This window comes from Nipponia nippon, unplaced genomic scaffold, assembly GCF_047370975.1.
Source record: "Nipponia nippon isolate SJK-2023a ecotype South Korea unplaced genomic scaffold, ASM4737097v1 scaffold_3, whole genome shotgun sequence".
Classification (NCBI taxonomy): Eukaryota; Metazoa; Chordata; class Aves; order Pelecaniformes; family Threskiornithidae; genus Nipponia; species Nipponia nippon.
Window position 1 is genome coordinate 63,484,730 of NW_028262347.1, and position 8,646 is coordinate 63,493,375.

The window sequence follows — 8,646 nt, forward strand, 5'->3', positions numbered from 1 at the left end:
TTTGGAGAGGAAAAGGGACTGGCGTGGTTGGGTTGGTGTCCTTCGGGGCGGGGGGTGGGTAAGTGGCATGGAAACTTGAGAGGGGAGGGGAAGGTTTAGATACTGGAAGTTTTATGGGTGGCTTATGGCTAACGCAGTGAAAAAGTGATCCCTTTCCCCATCATCTCATCTCACATTCTTCTCATGTGGGAAGCAGAAGGAAGCACGGACGTTGCCTCTCCTCAGAGGTGGATGTTCAAATGCCTGCTGCGAAACCAGAATGCAGGAGGGAGTGGAGAGAACTGCTAACATGAGCAGAATGGAAAAAACAAATGAAAGCGCTGCTTACTGCAGACTGGGCAAAATCCAGTTGTTTGAGAGAGCAAATGCAATTGCATCTTCCTCGGCAGAGTTGTACCTGCTTGCAGGCAACAAATTGGGCCTTGGCATCTCTCTCTCTCTCTCTCTTTAGTAGTTTTGTCGTAATACATAAAACATTCCAAGAAAGGGACGCTTCTGTCTGTGACATTTGTCCTTTTTTATACTTACAAGGGATTGTCTTGTAATTTGGTTTGAAGGCAATTCCATTAACAGACTTGAAGAGTGATAAACATGTTTTTTTTTTTAACCAAAGAATTATTTTTTTTTTAAGAGAGAGAGAAAGAGACCCCCACCCACTCCAGAAATGAAATTAAGCCACAAGTCATGACGACCAGGCAATGGGGATAAGCTGTGGAACTCCATCTTTCCTTTCTCTTCTTTTTCTCTCTCAAGTTTCTGTCATCGTTTTGAGTAGCTAGCTTGACAAGCAGAGAAATTCACACTAAATATTGCTGCTATCCTAAACTGTAGGGGATGTCAAAAACTTTATTCTTCTCTCATTGTTGTTCACATTGATTAAAGTGCTTCAGTGGCAGCAATGCAGTGTGGAAGTGGTGAGCCGCGTAGTAGGGATAAGCTTCTGGATGCTCTGCATGCTTCTGTAGTGTGTCCTTCTCTGGATTTAAGATGCTGGTTTTCTTCCGTGGGTCGGACCCTAAACAGTGCTGCCATGGTCAGGCCAGGCACAGCTGGGCGAGGGTGTTGGACTTATGCATGTGTTCTTCCATGGCTTGGCAATCAGCCCATCAGAGATCTGCAGTGCTGCCTGTGGGCCAAATCCTGGATACCTGTACGGAAGGTCTGCAGAAATAATCTTTGCTGAGGATAGGCAACACAGAAGGGAAAAATGTGGGAAGGGAACGATTTCCCCCTTCCTGCTGACAGAGCTGTCCCTGCTGTGGTCCCATTTCCCATGGGAGCTTCAAAGGAGTGGATCTGCGGTCCTGGGCACTCATCCATGTCACCCTCACCCCCTCTCTGTCCCCGAGTCTCGCCAGCACTCCTGTGAGGAGAGCTTGTGTCCAACGTATGTGGAGTCCCCGACTTACTTCTTGTGGCCCGCTCCTGTGCCTATAAATCATTTTGCTCCCTCTGTGCTTAGGGAGGAGAAGATGGGTCTGCGCTGCTGGGGTTCCCCCAGTGCTGTACTCCAGCAAAGCTGCCTCTGATGATGGTGAGAACTTCACCCTGGGCTGCAGATGTTGAGCAGGTGCAACATTTTCCAGTGGTGCTCGAAGCTGTGGTGGTGGTCCTGTTGTAGGTGGCTGTGCGTGGGCTCCTTGCTGGAGTACTGCATTGGACGGGAGGTGCTGGGCTCTTCGGGCTGGTCCGTGTCTCCATGGTCCATCCTTCCCACCACCTGGGAACGCCACAACCCATGAGGGACACCGTGATGCCACCGTGCTCACCTTCCACCTCAGGCATGCAGCGGGACCCACCACAGGGGCGGCCCCTTGAAGCAAGCCCGGGCAGTGTGCGGAGGAGCACCGCTACCCCAGGGCTCCGCGCTGAAGGTGTCTTTTTCCCCCACGACAAATGCAATTGCTGGGAGTGACCCCAGAGGCGGTAGTTACCTGTGAAGAGCTGCTGCTGCAGGTGGAGGTGTAAGAGCGGGAGTGGAGGTAAGCCAGGCTGAGCTCTGGGCGTGTCAAATGCTTTCAGTGGGAAGACACGGTTTAGAGCATTTGCCTGTGTCAAGAGTGAAATTTGAATGGTAGGTTGGCTTGGTTCTTCAGAAGTCTTAGGAAGCATACTAGGAGGCTTTGCGTTCGGCATTTATGGTCTGAAACTCCTGTTTCTCATTTACGGGTTAGCTTCGTCCTTCCAGTTTTAGCAGTGCTGCTATAACAGACTATTCATGTGTGTTTGAAGATAAAGTTTTTGTTTTTAATCTTTTGCGTATCATAGTTAATCTAAGAAAGGCAATACTAAAGGTATATTTTTTTCCAAAAATGATATTTTTTACTGCACTGATAAATATTGTGACATCTCTGTTCTTAACTCTTTCGCTGTGAGGGGAACTGTGTGCAGATTCACACAAACCTTGTAAATACTTGCGTGTACTTCTGACAGCCAGGGATCTGATTTCTTTTCTTTTCTTTTCTTTTCTTTTCTTTTCTTTTCTTTTCTTTTCTTTTCTTTTCTTTTCTTTTCTTTTCTTTTCTTTTCTTTTCTTTTCTTTTCTTTTCTTTTCTTTTCTTTTCTTTTTCTCTTTTCTTCTTTATTTTCTTTTCTTTTTTTCTTTTCTTCTTTTCTCTTCTTTTCTCTTCTTTTTTCCTCTTTTCTTTTCTCTTTTCTTCTTTATTTTCTTTTCTTTTTCTTTTCTTCTTTTCTCTTCTTTTTTCCTCTTTTCTTTTTTCTTCTTTCTTCTCTTTTCCTTCATTCTTTCTTTCTTTCTCTCTTTCTTTCTTTCTCTTTCTTTCTTTCTTTTTTTCTTTCTTTCTTTCTTTCTAGCAAGCTTTCCTCTTTGAAATAGAAAGCAATGGGGCAACAATGCTCAGAGCAAAAGCAAAGCTTATCCCACTTTCAGAACATAGCCAAGGAGTTGTTGCAGTGCTGGCATAGAGTTAATACTTAATGCTGATGTGTTTTGATTTTTTTTTTTTTTTCCAGCAAACTGTTTGGAAAGGAATAAGACAGATAGAGAAGCTTTGGTCTGGAATTCTGATCAGAAATGTTACCCATCTATTTTATGGCACCTCCGATTTTCCTGTTGTTTTCTTTTTTCTTAAAAAAAAAAAAAAAAAAAAAAAGGCTTGTCGCCTGAGCTCTAGGCTGGCCGGCGGCTGTTCGGGGGGCGCCTGGTGCTCCGGGACGGCTGGTTCCTTTGGAAGCAAACCCACTGATCAGGATTCTGGATTCTGATTGCTACAAAGAGTATCCCCCAGTACCGCGGGATACCTTCGTTTTTTTAAAGAAGGATTTAGATACACTTATATTACGCAAACTGTGACCTAATGGCAATAATTACCTCAAATGTGGGCATTCATCCTGGTTTTAGCCTTTTTGAAAACATGTAGCCAGCTTGAACTTTGATTCAAAGACTCTGAACTCCGTAGGGGCGGAATAGCGATAAATGCCCACCCTGGTCATTGTTGCTTGAGTGAATTCTGAAGACAGTGAATCTTTAAAAAGAAAAAAAAATTAAACCAAGGAATAGATTACTCTTTTATGTATTTTAATCAATTGTGATGTTAAAATGCACATGTAAGTATATATGTTTATAGCTACTGTAAAATGCTTTGGCCTTCTAGAAGATATTTAATGAGTCACATTTTAAACCAATATGAACTGAATAATAGACTGTGGCTACTTAAACAGTTTTCTGGCTACATTTTATAGTTATTACAGTGTTTTATAGTTTACATTTAAACTGGTACTTTTTAAGGGAAATCTTGTGTTTATAAGTGACACCTTCAAAAACTCAATACAGCTGCCTCTTTTTAATTTCACCCGTTAAAAATGGAAAAGTATAAGTGTGTCTTTAATATGTATATTCTGTTTTGAGATATAACATAGTGTTGGAAAGTCAGTCCAGAGATCACGTAATCCACTGTATTCCAAAGTCTGGTCAAAAAAACACTCCACCCACTTTGAAGATTCAGTCCAACAGATAAACTATTTGTTTGTTCGCTTGTTTTAATAACATACTTTATCAGGCTCCTTGGGTTGAAGCAGGGAGCATGATAGTAAATTCACTGTTCTATGTAGGATCCTCATCTGGATGAAGATACCCGCGTCAGGAGAATGAAGGATATTCAAAGGAAGGATTGTATTGTACTGTTGATAAATCATTAGCCAAATGATTAATTCCTGAGTTAGTGAATGCTTGTTTTATTTTGGGGGGGTGGGGTTGTGTGTGTGTGTGTGTGTGTGACAGCCACTCAGAGGCAATGCTGTAATTTGGCTTCCATCTGTTCACCCCTTTCTTACAAACAATGCTTACTACCACAGAAATGTTTTGAACCAGTAAACGAAATACAAAGTTCACTGACCATCTCCTTGTCAGCTCTTTTCTCAGCCCATGCCGGTTCCCGTCAATGCTGTTTTCCCACTGCTGTTACCCTGTACTTTGCATTTTGATATATCACATTCCCCCCTCCCCTGTCCCTCTTAGCTGTCTAGTATTGTCTGTTGTGTTCTTTCACTTGGTTAACCAATGAACATGGTATAGATGTCTGCTGAGCAGTATGGTACTTTGAGGTCATGAAAGTACAGGAATTGGCATTTAAAAATATGTATATGTACATCTGAAGAACCGAGCTTCGGTCGTGGAGCTCGGGTACTCTTGGGAGGGCTCCTTACATGTTTCCCTCATGCCTGACGGGGCTCTATCAGTCAGCTCAGAGCAGAGGTAGTGAAGAGAAGCGATCAGTGATGCTTTGCAGTTGGGCGCCTGTGCTGCTCCCAGTACAATCAGCGGCGGTGGGGCCGGGGTTTGCAACCCGCCTCCTCCTCCTCCCTCAGCGCCGTTCCAGGGCCGCTGTGGCCACCCCGTCATCCGCATTACCAAAGCGATAACGTATCATACGGCAAGCCAGGACTGTCAGCGGCACTCGGGCCGACTGGAAGGCGCCCGCCCTTTCTCATGGTGCACCGTCACCCAACCAACAGGCTTTGCTGCCCTCGGTGCCTGCCCGATCTCCTGTTCTCATGGGGGGAGTCAGACCTGCAAATACCAGCACACTCAAATGAAGGAGCCACAGAGTCTTGTTGAATACTTTGGCTTGCATCTTGTTAGGCAAGAAGGGGTTTCCGACACTGGCAATGCACATCTCGTAGGATCTGGATGGTTACATATAGCACCTCTGCCCTCAGCAAGGAAATAAAACGCTTCTGCAATGCTTCCACCTCACGTGGTTATGTACAACACTTCTGGTTTTTCTCCCCCCCCCCCCCTTTATCCCTTACGTGTTTGATTTTTTACTTTATTTTATAATTTTTTGCTCTGTATTCTTCTCAGAATGAAACTTCCACAGATATTCCAGGGCACAACCATTTCAGGTGTAAAAAAGGATCTCCTCATCCCATGTTTCACCAACAGAGCAATCAAGGTGTTTTGGGTACCATATCCTACTTGGGCAGAACCAGAATGTAGCCTGTATCTTTCATACCAAATCAAATTTCTGAAAGGAGAGGAAGTGTCATTAATAGCTTTATTAAAGGAGTGTGTGAGAGAGAGAGAGAGAGGAAGAGAGGGAGTGAGACAGAGAGAAGAAGGAGGGGCATCTCGGAAGGTAAAGAGTCTAGACTTCGGGTAGTTAAAAACAAACCAATGGGTGAAACATGTTTTTGTTTTTTTTTTTTTTTTTATGAGCCGTAAAATCCTTTTAAAAACAGGAGGGGGGAAATGGAGAGAACGTTTTATGCCTTTTGACTGCCCACAAGCCCAGCGTACTCTGGATGGAAAGTGGAAGTTAATATACACTGCACCAGAATTATTAAGGGGAAGGGAGGGAAGCTGTGAAAGGCTATCACAGTCGCAAGGGAAAAGATGCCCCTGCCCCAGCTCTGGATCTTGAGCGGTTCTTTCTCTACAGTATCATCTCAGCCCAGTAACCCCATGAAAGCCCTGAGCCGTTGTGTTTCCTTCACTGTACGGTTTCTGTAATAAGAGTGTTAATCCATGTTAATCTTTGTGAAAATTATTGTGTGCAACAGTATTTTCTTGTGTACTGCTTTTTTCCTATGTGAATTGTCCCTTTCTTTTCTCTTTTTTGTTTTTTGGGGTTTTTTTTCCTTCCTTTTTTTTTTCTTTTTTCTTTTGGTAATATGTCTTTCTTCTTTTAAAAGAAAAAACAAAAACAAACTGATGTGTTGTAGACCTATATGTAACCTATTCCTTAGTCTCATATTATAGGTATGTTATAAGAATGGATATTTTACTTGGCTTTAGAATGTTTTACAAGAAAACTAATTCTTAACCAATCAAGTTCTTGCTACTAAAAAAAAAATGCTTGTGTTTTTCATCATGACGTTGTGTGCTTCTAATTAATAATCATTTTCGTTGTAGAAAAATGGAGTGAATTTATATTAGTCTTGGAAACTAATAATAGCATTGTAAATTTATGAGATGATTTTAACAGAAAATACATTATAGAAGAATATAGTTATTTTAATTGTAATATTACTAACTGTAGGGTGAGAAAGGAGGTCCCGTTGTGGTGAACTATGTTATAGCTTGTTATTCACGGTTTCTTTTTGATCATTTTTTCGGTCTCTGAGGTGAAACGAGTTATTAATCAGAATTTGTAAACTCACATATGCATATTGTATATGTGTAGAAATGTAATCACACTTTGTCTTGGAATTACATTAAACTGTTTTAAGTCACTGCAAAGTTTGTGTGTCTGTATGTCTTCTCGCTATTTAAAGTTTGGCCTGAACATTTGGTTAGTTTTCAGTTACTATTATTTAATCTCCTCAGTCTATTGGAAAAACAGCAGTAATAGTATCATTAATAATAAATAGTTTTCCCTTTGAGGTGACATGTTTAGATTTGTGAGATTTTTTTTTTTTTTTTTCCCAGGGCAGAAGAGCATCTGCGGTCAGATGTTCAGATCTGGGCTTCACTGAAGCGCAGAAGGCTGCTCAGAGCTGCCGTGTTCAGCTCCAGCGAGAGCCCCCTGCTACGTCCCGCTGTGCCGAATGCAGCACAGGGATCGGCTGCAAATATCAGTCTGGTTTTTGTTTTCATTGTGCCTGAGCCCTCATTTCATTTGCTCCCTTTCCTTTCTCTGCCAAGTCCCAGCTGACCTTTGAAAGGTTTGTATAGATATTAAAATGCTTAAACCACCACCTGTTGCCAGTAGCGGTACCTGCTGTTTGGGCTGTGCCTGATTTTCACCATGAGGTTCGCTCAGGAGCAAGGTGGAGGCATGTCTGCAAAGGGTCCCCTATTCTATCACGGTATCACCTTGGAGGAGGCAAAGGGCTCCTCAACAACTCCCCTTAATGGAGGGAGAATAAGACCTACCTGGTTGTTGCTGACCCTCCCCAGCATAGTGACTCCTGTGCCAGCTACTGGGTTTCCTGGCCTAGGGCTTCATCTCCTTACTTCAGCCTCTCCGTTCCTGGGGATGGCCAGCGGGGCGTTCAGTGGGTTGTACCGGGCTGCCCACAGCGCCGGACCAGGCTTCGTGTTAGGTGTCTGACGAATGGCTTCTGCAAACACGTGATAACTGCCTGATGGTGCTGCACAGCACCGCCAGGCGATGGGCTCGCATCAGGGCATAAACCTTCGGCTAGAGCAGGCAGCTTGTTTTATCGGTGAAGTGCTGGCAGCGAGGCAAAGGCCCCTTTCCACGGGCTTGGTTTTCCAGCCTTCTGTCTGTCTCTGGAATCCCTGGACTACACAGTGAGCGTTGCAGAAAATGTTGCTATGAATTTCTAGGTAGATATGAAACTTTTGGTAACAAGAGGTCGTGGGACCTTTCTCCTAGCTGCCTTAAGCTGGCTGAGACCCCAACTCAGCAAAAGCAATTAAAGCTGTAATGCCGGCACCTGTTCAGCAAACCAATTAAGTCTGTGTTAAATTTAAAATCATGTGTCCTATTAAACATCAAGCTTTTTAAACATATGCTAACAGGTAATTGCATAGTTAGGTGCTCTACTGGAAATGGGGAGTTTACTGTGTCATGATATAAGGAAGAGAGATTAGTGAATAATCTAATCTCAGAAACAGCTGTAAATCCAGAAGCACTAGATTAACTAGTGCAGAGTTTCTCCATGTTTGTATCATGTTACAGTGTCTTCTGGTTTTGTGTCTTTGTTTTGTAAAACTTCTCTATAAAACTGTAAAAAAATATTTGTCATTCTGTTGTCCAAGACCAAAACAGATTAAAAATGCGTTGTAGTTGGAGAATGTACTTTCTGACCATTTTTTCCCAGGAGGGGAAAATAGTTTCTCAGTTTAAGCAGGGCTGCTTCTAATGGAGCCTGTGATGCCTTGCAAGGAAACGGTGAGGGTTTTCAGCCACCAGATAAAAGGATGAGAACGGCCTTAAAGAATCCGACACCATCGGTGGCCCAAGCCTGGCCTCCAGACTGCCCGACACCAAGGAATGGTCTGCAAGTGCAGTGATTTCCCGGGTTTCTCCTCGGATCGGTCATTTATCTGCATACCCACTTGTAAATATTCCTGAGTCCAGTTAAATCTAACTTGGTAGGCATTTTACTGAAACCCAAGGGAGCTCTTACTGACTAGCAGGAGGCCAGGACTGTCCGTGCATCTTCCACTGGCATGGTGGGCTCAAGGAATTCATCCCCCATTGCTCTGAGCTTGCT

The 8,646-nt window shown here is 43.3% G+C and overlaps 1 protein-coding gene across 13 annotated transcripts in view; it reads left to right on the forward strand.

Annotated features, from left to right (window-relative positions):
- HIPK2 (homeodomain interacting protein kinase 2) overlaps nt 1-6,700 on the forward strand; it is a 145,126-nt gene extending 138,426 nt beyond the window's left edge. For 7 of the 13 annotated variants that reach the window (XM_087767809.1, XM_087767797.1, XM_087767798.1 and 4 more), the window contains one exon: nt 197-6,700. The gene's annotated coding sequence lies outside the window, so the exon portion shown is untranslated. The remainder of the gene's footprint in view (nt 1-196) is intronic. The other 6 variants (XM_087767800.1, XM_087767801.1, XM_087767802.1 and 3 more) reach the window with 6 other exon arrangements.
- The last annotated feature ends 1,946 nt before the right edge of the window (nt 6,701-8,646 follow it).